Consider the following 12695-nt stretch of genomic DNA (forward strand, 5'->3'; position numbering starts at 1 on the left):
CAAAATAATCCAATGGGGCTCTATGGCAGCCATACCACAGGAAGCAGCTACAGATGCCAGAGTTAATACAAAGGTGCTCTGGTGTGCTAGGAATGCACACACCAAGTTTCAGGAGGCTAGCACCAAGTAGCCAACAGCTATATACGATCATCACGCCAAAAGTCTGGTATCCTTGCTATTACCTAACCCTAACCCTAACCCTAACCCCTAACCCTAACCCTAACCCTAACCCTCCCTAACCCTAACCCTAACCCTAACCCTAACCCTCCCTAACCCTAACCCTAACCCTAACCCTAACCCTTAGCTTTACACTTTAATGAACGACGAGGATCTCATTCGCTGTCTGTCTTCAAGGCTGGGGATTGTGTCAAACAAAGGCCTTGTTTATTCCTTACTGACGCGCCTCGTGGAACATCGCTGTGCTCCCAGCCTGAGCTTAATGCTAAAGGGCTGCACTCTGGGATTATGCCATCTGGGAACCGTCATCCGGAGTACTGCATCTGGGAATGCCGCCCCTGTCTCTGTCTCTTCCAACTCATACTTACCTGGCAGGGGAGATACCATGATCAAGAAGGTGGTTCACCCAGGGCGAGGCCCAGCCATTGCACTCCGGTTGTTCTGACCACTGCGAATTCCCCAAATGTGGGAATCTCGACTGCATAATTTCTGGTAGTGGGGGACTGCGTTCGCGCTCTCCCCTGATTGTTTTGTTGAAAAGAATATCAAGTGATTTGTACTTTTGATTGGAGGGGAGGAAATAGTACTATGGAGAATATTGCCCTCTTTAAGATGTGGGAATGGGTGTGGCTTCAGATTTGGAACAGGGCACGTGAACTCAGGCTTACCATGAGCGTTTTGACTTGGGCAACTAGGGACTTTGGCTGTTCTTGACAATGTTGCTGTACTTACTTTGGTTTCTCTTCATAACGCACAAGTCTTTCGCCTTTTACTAAAGACTTCCGTGGAGAGGAATACCAATGAGTTCAACCTATTTTTAGCAGGCTTTGCCATTTGGCTGAGCCTTGTACAGTTGTGAAAAGAAAGAAAGCTGTCCTTAATGAGACCACGGTGCTTGACCATGGAGTGCTTGGATGTGTGCCAAAGCAGCAGCCACTGCTATGTCCCTTGGAAAGAACTGCACCATGACAAGGGTGAAACGTGTCAGGAGGGTGACTCAGGAAGCAAACAGTTGGGCTCATCGCTTCTCGGCCTTTTGGCTAAGATCAAGTGGTGTTGCGGAAAAATACAGCACAGAGAGAGCTAACAACGAGACAGCAATGGCCGCAAGGGGCCAAAAAGAGCAGTCGATCCCAAGGGTCGGGCTGAGACACACGCTACGATTCCAGGCAACCACGGAAGACTACAAACTGCAGTCCAGAGAGTTCTTTGGCAGGCAAGTCATAATTGGGCAGCTACAACTGAAGGTGGAGGAGGTGCACTGCATCCAGTGGAACCAGCAGGAGAAGGCGTTCGACGTTACACTGAGGACCGAGGAGATCTACCGGAGTGTGGCTGAAATTTGCCGAGCAGAGGCAGGGGTAAGGCCGCTAGCCGGCTACAGAGTACTGAACCTGGACAGACCTAATTTCAGAACAATAACTGTGCATATGTACAACCCCTTTGTTAATGACTCAGCACTAGCTGCATTCCTGGGGCAGTATGGAGAGGTGGTGACGGCTGCAAGGCATATAAAGGACACCCTGGGGTTTTGGACTGGACGGCGCCAGTTCCAGGTACTGCTGTATCATGACGCAGAAGGTCCAGGAGGCCTGAAACATCCACCTGCCTTCTTCAGCCTTGGTGGAGATCGTGGGTATCTATTTTACCCACGGCAACCTGCTTTCTGCAGGAAGTGCAGACAGTCAGGACATTCAGAGGCAGGCTGTGGGGAAACAAGATGCCGTTTCTGTGGGCAAGCAGGGCATTCCGCCAAGGACTGCACAGAGCCAAGGACGTGCCATGGATGCGGTGGAACTGACCACCTGTACCGAGGTTGTCCTGGCCGCAAGAAAACTTTTGCGGAGGCTGCCAAACCGACTGAGGCTGGCGAGCCGAGTAGGGGAGCCACACAGAATGACGGGGAGAGGACGGTACAGGAGGGCTCCGGAGCTGACGCGTTGGGGAGTAAAGGGGAGGCAGCGCCCCGGGATGAGGGCACCGCCGGAACAGACGGAATGGCCAAGGCATCCACAGACATTATGGACGAGTTTCCTGTCCTCACTTCCGATCCTGCTCCCTCCAAATCAAAGCAAGGGGCACGGAAAGGGTCGCAGGCATTCGGAACAGGACTCTCGACAGAGCTTGGAGAGAGTGGGGAGGGGGTACGGAGCAAAAAGTCAAAGGGGGGACAGACCAACAAGGGTGGGAATGAGGGGGGGAGGGGAGGGGGAACAGGTCAGCATAAGAGAGCCGCTGATAAAGTGGAGGAAGGAGGGGCCCAGGAGCAGAAGGATGGGGATACGGGTCAAGAGGTGGGAGGGGAGATGGGTGAGCAGTCATTGGGAGAAGCAGCTGCCATACTAACAGACGGTTTAGGCCTGAGCTTCGATCTTCCCCCAGGCCTGCTCATGCTGTCGTCCCCCTTAGGGGAGGACGCTTATGAGGGGCTTAACAGACCAACAACGTCGCCAAACGCAGTGCCGTTTTCCTGGGCTGACGAGATGGATAAAGAGAATGTATACCTTTAGGGTAGTGGGAACCAGCAATAGGAATCTTTATTTAAGATGCACAATGGGTTTTTTGAAGGTTCTCACTATAAACGCAAGGGGAATGAGGGACCCAGTTAAAAGAAGGGTTGTTTTTAATTTTGTGGAGTCGCACCAGGTTGCCTTTTGTTTTTTGCAGGAGGTACATTTACGGGATGGGGGGGACGTGGGGATTTTTTCGAGGGAGTGGACAAAAGGGGACTCAGTTTGGAGCGTAGGGGGGGTCCACTCTACTGGGGTTGGGATTTTATTTGGGTTTCAAGAGATCAAGGTGGAGTCTTCCTTTGTTATTGTCCAGGGGAGGATAATGGGCGCAGACATCACATGGGGGACAGTCAAGCTTAGGGTTATTGTGGTCTATGGAGCACAAACTCCAACAGAAAGGCAAGAGATGGCTGGTCAATTGGAGCCGCACCTGGCCACCAGTAGGCAGGTAGTGATAGGGGGTGATTTTAATGTTGAGTTGGGCAAGGGGGGAGATACCAGCGATGGGTTTATTTCCAACCTCATGGCTAAACATGGCCTGGTAGATGGGGCGAGGGAGGTCAGGCCACAGGTAACAGGTCCCACATGGCGCAACTCTAGGGGCATCGTTAAATGTTTGGATTATGTTTTTCTTTCCAAGTCTTTCAGGCTATTGGCAGGCAGACTGCTCCCTGTGTTCTTCTCAGATCATGACGGGCTGCTATTGGAAGTGCACTCAGATGTGCCAGTGTTTGGAACTGGGTACTGGCACCTTAACGTCAGCATCCTGGAGGAGGAGGTTTTCAACCAACATTTCCGTTCATTTTTCAAAGGCCTGGAAGGACTAAGGTCATTGTGTTCCGGAGTAATTGAGTGGTGGGAGGTTGCTAAAAAGCGGATACAATTTTTTTGTTTAAAGTATTGTAAAAGGAAGGCGAGTATGGCGAGGAGGGAGGTGTTTCGCCTTCAGCACCTTCTCGAACGTGAGTACGCCGGGGGAAACTGGGGCGGCATTATAAATCAGCAGGCTTGTGACTCCCTTAAAGCACAGCTTAGGGACGTATATGAGGGTAAGGCCAGGGCATACCTGTTGCGATCACGTGAAACATTCCGTGAGGAGTTCGAGACGTGTTCCGCTGCTTTCTTCAGCTCAGTACGGGCTGATAGGGCAAAACAGGTAGTGACCGGGTTAATGGACAAGCAGGGCAGGGTGGTGTCAGAAGGGGTAGAGATGGTGCAGGCTGCCACGGACTACTATCGCACAAGGTTTAGGGAGAAAGACATAGAGGTAGGAGGAGGAGAGGTATTCCTGGATTTTCTGACCCAGCGGGTGCCGAAGGATATAGTACAGGCTTTGGAGGCCCCGCTCACCCTAATAGAGATTGAGTGGGCCCTCCAGAGAATGAAGAGGCGGAAGGTGCCTGGCATCGATGGGCTCCCAGCAGAGTTTTATCTCAAGTTCTGGGATGTACTTGGGCCGGTAGTGTTGGAGGTGTTGTCCGCAATACTCCGCACAGGTACAATGGGAGGTTCTGCGGCCACCGGAGTTATCTCACTTCTTTATAAGAAGGGGGATCGTGCCGACCTAGGGAACTGGCGACCACTGACCATGCTGTGTGTTGACTACAAACTCCTGGCAAAGGTCCTAGCGGATCGTCTAGGCATAGCACTTCCTCATGTGGTCCATGTGGACCAAACATGTGGGGTAGCGGGGCGCTCAGTGAGATGGAATCTACAGCTCATTCGGGACGCTGTCGCGTGGGCGGAAGACCGGCACCTGCCACTGATGGTGGTTGGTCTCGACCAGGCAAAAGCGTTTGACAGGGTTCATTGGGGTTTTATGTTTAGAGTTTTGCAGAGGTTAGGCTTCAGTCAGGCTTTTATGGGATGGTTACGCATATTGTACACAGGTGTAGGGAGCATGGTTTCAGTTAACGGCCACCTAGGAGACATTTTTAGTTTGCACTCAGTGGTAAGACAGGGGTGTCCGCTTTCACCACTGCTTTACATCCTTTACATGGAGCCCCTGGCGGCAGCCATTCGGGCTGATCCGGGTGTGAGAGGTTTCCTGCTACCTGGCAGTGGGGGCTTACGAGTTAAACTGTCTCAGTACGCAGATGACACCACACTGCTGCTGGACACCGACACATGCCTTCTTCGAGCCTTGGAAATTTTCCAGAGCTTTGGTAAGGTGGCTAGTGCTAAACTTAATTGTGCCAAGTCTTCTGTGAAGTTCTTTGGGCGCTGGAAAGAAAGGACGGAGGTACCAGGGGGGCTGACGCTCTGCACGGGACCGCTGAAGGTACTAGGGGTCAGCTTTGAGACAGCCCATAGTGCCACGGCCAACTGGACTAGGCGCTTTATGGCAGTCCAGAAGAAGTTTGCTCTCTGGAAGAGCAGGGGCCTGACTTTGATAGGGAAAGTACTGGTTCTGAAGGTAGATATTATGCCATCTCTTGTGTACTTGGCATACATATACCCAATGCCAGTCAGTATGAGGAGACCTATTATGCGCCTCGTGTTCACTTTCTTGTGGGGAGGGAGATATGAGTATGTGGCGAGGGCCCGCATGCTGGCAGGGATTGAAGCAGGGGGAAGAGATGTCCCACACCTCCCGTTGAAGCTAGACTGCATATTTGTTTCTTTTTTGTGGAGGGAGATGTCAACTCCAGTCGTACACCCATCAGGACACTTCCTGCGGCTCTATTTTTCCTATCAGGCCAGGCGCGTGTTGGTCTGGAACAATTTAGGGCCCCGGGTGGAGCAACAGCCATGGCATTACCAGTACGCAGCCAGGTGGCTGCGGGCCCATCCCGAGGCCTCAGAAACCAGTGTCAGACTGAACCACAAATTCCTTTATAAAGTTGTCAGACAGAGAGTGATCGCACCGGCAGTGGTTGGGATCCCGAAGAGTATTTGGAAGGGGATACAGCCACGGGGGCTGGACAATGGTCTCAAAGATCTCAATTGGCTATGCCTTCACAAATGTCTGCCAGTGCGAGATGTAATGTACCGGCATAGTTTAGCAAGATCCCCTGTGTGCCCGAGGGAAGGCTGTATGGGGGAAGAAACTGTCAGGCATGTCATGTGGGACTGTCCCTTTGCTAGTATTGTGTGGAGTAGAGCAGCGACATGGCTGGGGAGGTTAGACCCTGGGTTTAAATTGACATGGACTAGGGTGGTAGAAGGGGGAGGTTTGGGGAGTAAACATTTCCTTACGTGGCTAATTATAAGCCTGGTTAAGAGGAGTTTGTGGGTGGCTAGGCAAGACCTGGTGGGAAAAAACAGGGAAAGTCGCTTGGAGGGGGTGTTAAAGAGAGTGGAATTAGATATAAAGGGGAGGATTGAACGGGACATCAGGAAGTGGGGGAAGCATGCTGCCTTGGAAAGGTGGAAAGGAGGTTTTGGGTGGGGATGGTGAATCCTGAAGACATTGCATAAGTGTATTTTGTGTTTTTTTGTGTATTGACAAATGCTGGTTACTGACATGTAACTGTGAAATATAATTAAGTTGCATGATGCAAAACATGTGAAGTTTGTATGTTTGAAATTGTATGATTTGTGTACAGAATTTTGATAAAAAAAAAAAAAAATCTGTTCTTATCAGTTTAATATCTGATATGTCCTCTATATGAGGATAACGTATTAAGCAGATTTTTAGCATCGGGAGATGAAAAAGGGGCTTGCTCCGTTCACTCCACGCATTGACCCGGTATTGCAGCATTGCCGGGAACGGTGCACTCCTCAAATGCCTTGTGGACAACCAAACACCAATCCAAATGGATCAGTCTGTTGATTAGCTTCACACTTTAATGAACGACGAGGATCTCATTCGCTGTCTGTCTTCAAGGCTGGGGATTGTGTCAAACAAAGGCCTTGTTTATTCCTTACTGACGCCCCTCGTGGAACATCGCTGTGCTCCCAGCCTGAGTTTAATGCTAAAGGGCTGCACTCTGGGATTATGCCATCTGGGAACCGTCATCCGGAGTACTGCATCTGGGAATGCCGCCCCTGTCTCTGTCTCTTCCAACTCATACTTACCTGGCAGGGGAGATACCATGATCAAGAAGGTGGTTCACCCAGGGCGAGGCCCAGCCATTGCACTCCGGTTGTTCTGACCACTGCGAATTCCCCAAATGTGGGAATCTCGACTGCATAATTTCTGGTAGTGGGGGACTGCGTTCGCGCTCTCCCCTGATTGTTTTGTTGAAAAGAATATCAAGTGGTTTGTACTTTTGATTGGAGGGGAGGAAATAGTACTATGGAGAATATTGCCCTCTTTAAGATGTGGGAATGGGTGTGGCTTCAGATTTGGAACAGGGCACGTGAACTCAGGCTTACCATGAGCGTTTTGACTTGGGCAACTAGGGACTTTGGCTGTTCTTGACAATGTTGCTGTACTTACTTTGGTTTCTCTTCATAACGCACAAGTCTTTCGCCTTTTACTAAAGACTTCCGTGGAGAGGAATACCAATGAGTTCAACCTATTTTTAGCAGGCTTTGCCATTTGGCTGAGCCTTGTACAGTTGTGAAAAGAAAGAAAGCTGTCCTTAACGAGACCACGGTGCTTGACCATGGAGTGCTTGGATGTGTGCCAAAGCAGCAGCCACTGCTATGTCCCTTGGAAAGAACTGCACCATGACAAGGGTGAAACGTGTCAGGAGGGTGACTCAGGAAGCAAACAGTTGGGGCTCATCGCTTCTCGGCCTTTTGGCTAAGATCAAGTGTAGTATCTGTTCTTATCAGTTTAATATCTGATATGTCCTCTATATGAGGATAACGTATTAAGCAGATTTTTAGCATCGGGAGATGAAAAAGGGGCTTGCCCCGTTCACTCCAAGCATTGACCCGGTATTGCAGCATTGCCGGGAACGGTGCACTCCTCAAATGCCTTGTGGACAACCAAACACCAATCCAAATGGATCAGTCTGTTGATTAGCTTCACACTTTAATGAACGACGAGGATCTCATTCGCTGTCTGTCTTCAAGGCTGGGGCTTGTGTCAAACAAAGGCCTTGTTTATTCCTTTCTGACGCCCCTCGTGGAACATCGCTGTGCTCCCAGCCTGAGCTTAATGCTAAAGGGCTGCACTCTGGGATTATGCCATCTGGGAACCGTCATCCGGAGTACTGCATCTGGGAATGCCGCCCCTGTCTCTGTCTCTTCCAACTCATACTTACCTGGCAGGGGAGATACCATGATCAAGAAGGTGGTTCACCCAGGGCGAGGCCCAGCCATTGCACTCCGGTTGTTCTGACCACTGCGAATTCCCCAAATGTGGAAATCTCGACTGCATAATTTCTGGTAGTGGGGGACTGCGTTCGCGCTCTCCCCTGATTGTTTTGTTGAAAAGAATATCAAGTGATTTGTACTTTTGATTGGAGGGGAGGAAATAGTACTATGGAGAATATTGCCCTCTTTAAGATGTGGGAATGGGTGTGGCTTCAGATTTGGAACAGGGCACGTGAACTCAGGCTTACCATGAGCGTTTTGACTTGGGCAACTAGGGACTTTGGCTGTTCTTGACAATGTTGCTGTACTTACTTTGGTTTCTCTTCATAACGCACAAGTCTTTCGCCTTTTACTAAAGACTTCCGTGGAGAGGAATACCAATGAGTTCAACCTATTTTTAGCAGGCTTTGCCATTTGGCTGAGCCTTGTACAGTTGTGAAAAGAAAGAAAGCTGTCCTTAACGAGACCACGGTGCTTGACCATGGAGTGCTTGGATGTGTGCCAAAGCAGCAGCCACTGCTATGTCCCTTGGAAAGAACTGCACCATGACAAGGGTGAAACGTGTCAGGAGGGTGACTCAGGAAGCAAACAGTTGGGGCTCATCGCTTCTCGGCCTTTTGGCTAAGATCAAGTGTAGTATCTGTTCTTATCAGTTTAATATCTGATATGTCCTCTATATGAGGATAACGTATTAAGCAGATTTTTAGCATCGGGAGATGAAAAAGGGGCTTGCTCCGTTCACTCCACGCATTGACCCGGTATTGCAGCATTGCCGGGAATGGTGCACTCCTCAAATGCCTTGTGGACAACCAAACACCAATCCAAATGGATCTGTTGATTAGCTTCACACTTTAATGAACGACGAGGATCTCATTCGCTGTCTGTCTTCAAGGCTGGGGCTTGTGTCAAACAAAGGCCTTATTTATTCCTTACTGACGCCCCTCGTGGAACATCGCTGTGCTCCCAGCCTGAGCTTAATGCTAAAGGGCTGCACTCTGGGATTATGCCATCTGGGAACCGTCATCCGGAGTACTGCGTCTGGGAATGCCGCCCCTGTCTCTGTCTCTTCCAACTCATACTTACCTGGCAGGGGAGATACCATGATCAAGAAGGTGGTTCACCCAGGGCGAGGCCCAGCCATTGCACTCCGGTTGTTCTGACCACTGCGAATTCCCCAAATGTGGGAATCTCGACTGCATAATTTCTGGTAGTGGGGGACTGCGTTCGCGCTCTCCCCTGATTGTTTTGTTGAAAAGAATATCAAGTGATTTGTACTTTTGACTGGAGGGGAGGAAATAGTACTATGGAGAATATTGCCCTCTTTAAGATGTGGGAATGGGTGTGGCTTCAGATTTGGAACAGGGCACGTGAACTCAGGCTTACCATGAGCGTTTTGACTTGGGCAACTAGGGACTTTGGCTGTTCTTGACAATGTTGCTGTACTTACTTTGGTTTCTCTTCATAACGCACAAGTCTTTCGCCTTTTACTAAAGACTTCCGTGGAGAGGAATACCAATGAATTCAACCTATTTTTAGCAGGCTTTGCCATTTGGCTGAGCCTTGTACAGTTGTGAAAAGAAAGAAAGCTGTCCTTAATGAGACCACGGTGCTTGACCATGGAGTGCTTGGATGTGTGCCAAAGCAGCAGCCACTGCTATGTCCCTTGGAAAGAACTGCACCATGACAAGGGTGAAACGTGTCAGGAGGGTGACTCAGGAAGCAAACAGTTGGGGCTCATCGCTTCTCGGCCTTTTGGCTAAGATCAAGTGTAGTATCTGTTCTTATCAGTTTAATATCTGATATGTCCTCTATATGAGGATAACGTATTAAGCAGATTTTTAGCATCGGGAGATGAAAAAGGGGCTTGCTCCGTTCACTCCACGCATTGACCCGGTATTGCAGCATTGCCGGGAATGGTGCACTCCTCAAATGCCTTGTGGACAACCAAACACCAATCCAAATGGATCTGTTGATTAGCTTCACACTTTAATGAACGACGAGGATCTCATTCGCTGTCTGTCTTCAAGGCTGGGGCTTGTGTCAAACAAAGGCCTTATTTATTCCTTACTGACGCCCCTCGTGGAACATCGCTGTGCTCCCAGCCTGAGCTTAATGCTAAAGGGCTGCACTCTGGGATTATGCCATCTGGGAACCGTCATCCGGAGTACTGCGTCTGGGAATGCCGCCCCTGTCTCTGTCTCTTCCAACTCATACTTACCTGGCAGGGGAGATACCATGATCAAGAAGGTGGTTCACCCAGGGCGAGGCCCAGCCATTGCACTCCGGTTGTTCTGACCACTGCGAATTCCCCAAATGTGGGAATCTCGACTGCATAATTTCTGGTAGTGGGGGACTGCGTTCGCGCTCTCCCCTGATTGTTTTGTTGAAAAGAATATCAAGTGATTTGTACTTTTGACTGGAGGGGAGGAAATAGTACTATGGAGAATATTGCCCTCTTTAAGATGTGGGAATGGGTGTGGCTTCAGATTTGGAACAGGGCACGTGAACTCAGGCTTACCATGAGCGTTTTGACTTGGGCAACTAGGGACTTTGGCTGTTCTTGACAATGTTGCTGTACTTACTTTGGTTTCTCTTCATAACGCACAAGTCTTTCGCCTTTTACTAAAGACTTCCGTGGAGAGGAATACCAATGAATTCAACCTATTTTTAGCAGGCTTTGCCATTTGGCTGAGCCTTGTACAGTTGTGAAAAGAAAGAAAGCTGTCCTTAATGAGACCACGGTGCTTGACCATGGAGTGCTTGGATGTGTGCCAAAGCAGCAGCCACTGCTATGTCCCTTGGAAAGAACTGCACCATGACAAGGGTGAAACGTGTCAGGAGGGTGACTCAGGAAGCAAACAGTTGGGGCTCATCGCTTCTCGGCCTTTTGGCTAAGATCAAGTGGTGTTGCGGAAAAATACAGCACAGAGAGAGCTAACAACGAGACAGCAATGGCCGCAAGGGGCCAAAAAGAGCAGTCGATCCCAAGGGTCGGGCTGAGACACACGCTACGATTCCAGGCAACCACGGAAGACTACAATCTGCAGTCCAGAGAGTTTTTTGGCAGGCAAGTCATAATTGGGCAGCTACAACTGAAGGTGGAGGAGGTGCACTGCATCCAGTGGAACCAGCAGGAGAAGGCGTTCGACATTACACTGAGGACCGAGGAGATCTACCGGAGTGTGGCTGAAATATGCCGAGCAGAGGCAGGGGTAAGGCCGCTAGCCGGCTACAGAGTACTGAACCTGGACAGACCTAATTTCAGAACAATAACTGTGCATATGTACAACCCCTTTGTTAATGACTCAGCACTAGCTGCATTCCTGGGGCAGTATGGAGAGGTGGTGACGGCTGCAAGGCATATAAAGGACACCCTGGGGTTTTGGACTGGGCGGCGCCAGTTCCAGGTACTGCTGTATCATGACGCAGAAGGTCCAGGAGGCCTGAAACATCCACCTGCCTTCTTCAGCCTTGGTGGAGATCGTGGGTATCTATTTTACCCACGGCAACCTGCTTTCTGCAGGAAGTGCAGACAGTCAGGACATTCAGAGGCAGGCTGTGGGGAAACAAGATGCCGTTTCTGTGGGCAAGAAGGGCATTCGGCCAAGGACTGCACAGAGCCAAGGACGTGCCATGGATGCGGTGGAACTGACCACCTGTACCGAGGTTGTCCTGGCCGCAAGAAAACTTTTGCGGAGGCTGCCAAACTGACTGAGGCTGGCGAGCCGAGTAGGGGAGCCACACAGAATGACGGGGAGAGGACGGTACAGGAGGGCTCCGGAGCCGACGCGTTGGGGAGTAAAGGGGAGGCAGCGTCCCGGGATGAGGGCACCGCCGGAACAGACGGAATGGCCAAGGCATCCACAGACATTATGGACGATTTTCCTGTCCTCACTTCCGATCCCTCCAAATCAAAGCAAGGGGCACGGAAAGGGTCGCAGGCATTTGGAACAGGACTCTCGACAGAGCTTGGAGAGAGTGGGGAGGGGGTACGGAGCAAAAAGTCAAAGGGGGGACAGACCAACAAGGGTGGGATTGAGGGGGGGAGGGGAGGGGGAACAGGTCAGCATAAGAGAGCCGCTGATAAAGTGGAGGAAGGAGGGGCCCAGGAGCAGAAGGATGGGGATACGGGTCAAGAGGTGGGAGGGGAGATGGGTGAGCAGTCATTGGGAGAAGCAGTTGCCATACTAACAGAAGGTTTAGGCCTGAGCTTCGATCTTCCCCCAGGCCTCCTCATGCTGTCGTCCCCCTTAGGGGAGGACGCTTATGAGGGGCTTAACAGACCAACAACGTCGCCAAACGCAGGGCCGTTTTCCTGGGCTGACGAGATGGATAAAGAGAATGTATACCTTTAGGGTAGTGGGAACCAGCAATAGGAATCTTTATTTAAGATGCACAATGGGTTTTTTTAAGGTTCTCACTATAAACGCAAGGGGAATGAGGGACCCAGTTAAAAGAAGGGTTGTTTTTAATTTTGTGGAGTCGCACCAGGTTGCCTTTTGTTTTTTGCAGGAGGTACATTTACGGGATGGGGGGGACGTGGGGATTTTTTCGAGGGAGTGGACAAAAGGGGACTCAGTTTGGAGCGTAGGGGGGGTCCACTCTACTGGGGTTGGGATTTTATTTGGGTTTCAAGAGATCAAGGTGGAGTCTTCCTTTGTTATTGTCCAGGGGAGGATAATGGGCGCAGACATCACATGGGGGACAGTCAAGCTTAGGGTTATTGTGGTCTATGGAGCACAAACTCCAACAGAAAGGCAAGAGATGGCTGGTCAATTGGAGCCGCACCTGGCC

At 50.4% G+C, this 12695-nt stretch overlaps 13 non-coding genes and 1 pseudogene across 13 annotated transcripts; all 14 read left to right on the forward strand.

The window, feature by feature from the left end:
- Positions 1-537: 537 nt before the first annotated feature.
- LOC142954167 (U1 spliceosomal RNA) lies at positions 538-701 on the forward strand. The gene has a single exon (XR_012955648.1). It is a non-coding gene; the product is annotated as a U1 spliceosomal RNA (small nuclear RNA).
- Positions 702-905: 204 nt separating this feature from the next.
- Positions 906-1022, forward strand: LOC142953618 (U5 spliceosomal RNA). Its single transcript, XR_012955230.1, has one exon. It is a non-coding gene; the product is annotated as a U5 spliceosomal RNA (small nuclear RNA).
- A 5212-nt stretch (positions 1023-6234) lies between these two features.
- Positions 6235-6415, forward strand: LOC142953560 (U2 spliceosomal RNA; annotated as a pseudogene).
- Positions 6416-6702: 287 nt separating this feature from the next.
- On the forward strand, positions 6703-6866 carry LOC142954168 (U1 spliceosomal RNA). The gene has a single exon (XR_012955649.1). It is a non-coding gene; the product is annotated as a U1 spliceosomal RNA (small nuclear RNA).
- A 204-nt stretch (positions 6867-7070) lies between these two features.
- LOC142953619 (U5 spliceosomal RNA) lies at positions 7071-7187 on the forward strand. The gene has a single exon (XR_012955231.1). It is a non-coding gene; the product is annotated as a U5 spliceosomal RNA (small nuclear RNA).
- A 176-nt stretch (positions 7188-7363) lies between these two features.
- LOC142953381 (U2 spliceosomal RNA) lies at positions 7364-7554 on the forward strand. Its single transcript, XR_012955024.1, has one exon. It is a non-coding gene; the product is annotated as a U2 spliceosomal RNA (small nuclear RNA).
- A 287-nt stretch (positions 7555-7841) lies between these two features.
- LOC142954163 (U1 spliceosomal RNA) lies at positions 7842-8005 on the forward strand. Its single transcript, XR_012955644.1, has one exon. It is a non-coding gene; the product is annotated as a U1 spliceosomal RNA (small nuclear RNA).
- Positions 8006-8209: 204 nt separating this feature from the next.
- Positions 8210-8326, forward strand: LOC142953620 (U5 spliceosomal RNA). Its single transcript, XR_012955232.1, has one exon. It is a non-coding gene; the product is annotated as a U5 spliceosomal RNA (small nuclear RNA).
- Positions 8327-8502: 176 nt separating this feature from the next.
- Positions 8503-8693, forward strand: LOC142953496 (U2 spliceosomal RNA). Its single transcript, XR_012955132.1, has one exon. It is a non-coding gene; the product is annotated as a U2 spliceosomal RNA (small nuclear RNA).
- A 283-nt stretch (positions 8694-8976) lies between these two features.
- Positions 8977-9140, forward strand: LOC142954169 (U1 spliceosomal RNA). The gene has a single exon (XR_012955650.1). It is a non-coding gene; the product is annotated as a U1 spliceosomal RNA (small nuclear RNA).
- A 204-nt stretch (positions 9141-9344) lies between these two features.
- LOC142953802 (U5 spliceosomal RNA) lies at positions 9345-9461 on the forward strand. The gene has a single exon (XR_012955403.1). It is a non-coding gene; the product is annotated as a U5 spliceosomal RNA (small nuclear RNA).
- Positions 9462-9637: 176 nt separating this feature from the next.
- Positions 9638-9828, forward strand: LOC142953498 (U2 spliceosomal RNA). Its single transcript, XR_012955134.1, has one exon. It is a non-coding gene; the product is annotated as a U2 spliceosomal RNA (small nuclear RNA).
- Positions 9829-10111: 283 nt separating this feature from the next.
- On the forward strand, positions 10112-10275 carry LOC142954170 (U1 spliceosomal RNA). Its single transcript, XR_012955651.1, has one exon. It is a non-coding gene; the product is annotated as a U1 spliceosomal RNA (small nuclear RNA).
- Positions 10276-10479: 204 nt separating this feature from the next.
- On the forward strand, positions 10480-10596 carry LOC142953803 (U5 spliceosomal RNA). Its single transcript, XR_012955404.1, has one exon. It is a non-coding gene; the product is annotated as a U5 spliceosomal RNA (small nuclear RNA).
- Positions 10597-12695: the final 2099 nt, after the last annotated feature.

This window comes from Anarhichas minor, unplaced genomic scaffold (genome assembly GCF_050575085.1).
Source record: "Anarhichas minor isolate MPS153535 unplaced genomic scaffold, ASM5057508v1 ptg000018l, whole genome shotgun sequence".
Taxonomy (NCBI): Eukaryota; Metazoa; Chordata; class Actinopteri; order Perciformes; family Anarhichadidae; genus Anarhichas; species Anarhichas minor.